General features: G+C 49.5%; 1 protein-coding gene across 1 annotated transcript in view; it reads right to left on the reverse strand.

Moving 5' to 3' along the window:
• The window catches only part of ACP7 (acid phosphatase 7, tartrate resistant (putative)), a 23691-nt gene that overhangs the window by 8738 nt on the left and 13070 nt on the right, over positions 1-1883 (reverse strand). The window lies entirely within an intron of this gene.

Consider the following 1883-nt stretch of genomic DNA (forward strand, 5'->3'; position numbering starts at 1 on the left):
AGGGTCTTACTTTGTCACCCAGGATGGAGTGCAATGGTGCGATCTCAGCTGACTGCAACCTCTGCCTCCCGGGTTCAAGCAATTCCCCTGCCTTAGCCTCCCTAGTAGCTGGGATTACAGGCGCCTGCCACCACGCCCAGCTAATTTTTGCATTTTTAGTAGAGACAGAATTTTGTCATGTTGGCCAAGCTGGTCTTGAACTCCTGACCTCAGGTGATCCACACACCTTAGCCTCCCAAAGTGCTGGGATTACAGGTGTGATCCAATGCACCCGGCCCCAGCTCTGCTGAGCTTTCCTGGGGTACATCACTTCACTTCTCTGAGCCTCAGTTTTCCTGTCTGCAAAATGGAAGAATAATAGTCTCTGCCCTACACGGTTGTTATGAGGCTTAGATGAACACATAGAAGTAAAGCACGTGAAACAGTGCCTAGTACACTTAGGGTTGTGTGGGGGAATGAGTATTATTATTAATATCATTATTTACCATGTGCAGGCCTTGTGCCAACTGTGGTACACACGATATCATTTAAGGGTTGCCAGCTTGGGTGTCTGGAGGCCACAGGTGATCTAAAGGGAGACAAGGGCGATCTGTATGACAGCAAGGAGTTGCAGAGCAGGTGGCCAGCTGTAGACCCGCTCTATCTCAAAGGGGCGGCCATCGCTCAGATCTGGCAGTAGCCACCAAGCATGAGCCCAGTACCAGAAAAGCCATTGATTTTTTTTTTTTTTTGGAGATAGGGTCTCACTCTGTTGCCCAGGCAGTGGTGCCATCATAGCTCACTGCAGCCTTGACCTCCTGGGCTCAAGCCATCTTACGGCCTCAGCCTCCCAAGTAGCTGGAACGACAGGCACACGCCACCATGCCCAGCTAATTTTTTTTTTTTTTTGAGGTGGCGTCTTGCTCTGTTGCCCAAGCTTGAGTGCAGTGGTGCAATCTTGGCTCACTGCCACCTCTGTGAGATGATCTAGCTCTGTGTCCCCACCCAAATCTCATCTTGAATTGTACTCCCATAATTCCCACGTGTTGTGGGAGGGACCAGTGGGAGATCATTTGAATATGGGGGCGGTTTCCCCCAGACTGTTCTCATGGTAGTGACTAAGTCCCGTGAGATCTGGTGGGTTTATCAGGGGTTTCCACGTTTGTTTCTTCCTCATTTTCTCTTGCCGCCAACACGTAAGAAATGCCTTTCACTTCACCGGCTGGGCACGGCGGCTCACGCCTGTAATCCGAGCACTTTGGGAGGCCAAGGCAGGTGGATCACCTCAGGTCAGGAGTTCGAGACCAGCCCGGCCAACATGGTGAAACCCTGTCTCTACTAAGAATACAAAAATTAGCCAAGCATGTTGGCAGGTGCCTGTAATTCCAGCTACTCAGGAGGCTGAGGCAGGAGAATTGCTTGAACCTGGGAGGCGGAGGTTGCAGTGAGCTGAGCCCATGACATTGCACTCCAGCCTGGGTGGCAGAGCAAGACTCCATCTCAATAAATAAATAAATAAATAAAAATAAAGTACTTAATCTTCCTAAGTCTCAGTTTCCTCATCTGTAAAATAGGGAGAATAAAAAATTTATTAAAGAAAAAAAAAAAGAAATGCCTTTCACCAGCTGGGCACAGTGGCTCATGCCTGTAACCCCAGCATTTTAGGAGGCCAAGGTGGGTGGATCGCAAGGCCAGGAGAGTGAGACCATTTTGGCCAACATGGTGAAAACTGGTCTCTACTAAAAAGACAAAAATTAGCTGGCAGTGGTGGCACGTGCGTATAGTCCCAGTTACTTGGGAGTCTGAGGCAGGAGAATTACTTGAACCTGGGAGGCAGAGGTTGTAGTGAGCCAGGATTGTGCCACTGCACTCCAGCCTGGCAACAGAGCAAATTCTGTCACAAA

The sequence above is a fragment of the Cebus imitator genome, unplaced genomic scaffold (genome assembly GCF_001604975.1).
Source record: "Cebus imitator isolate Cc_AM_T3 unplaced genomic scaffold, Cebus_imitator-1.0 Scaffold356, whole genome shotgun sequence".
In the NCBI taxonomy this organism is placed as follows: domain Eukaryota; kingdom Metazoa; phylum Chordata; class Mammalia; order Primates; family Cebidae; genus Cebus; species Cebus imitator.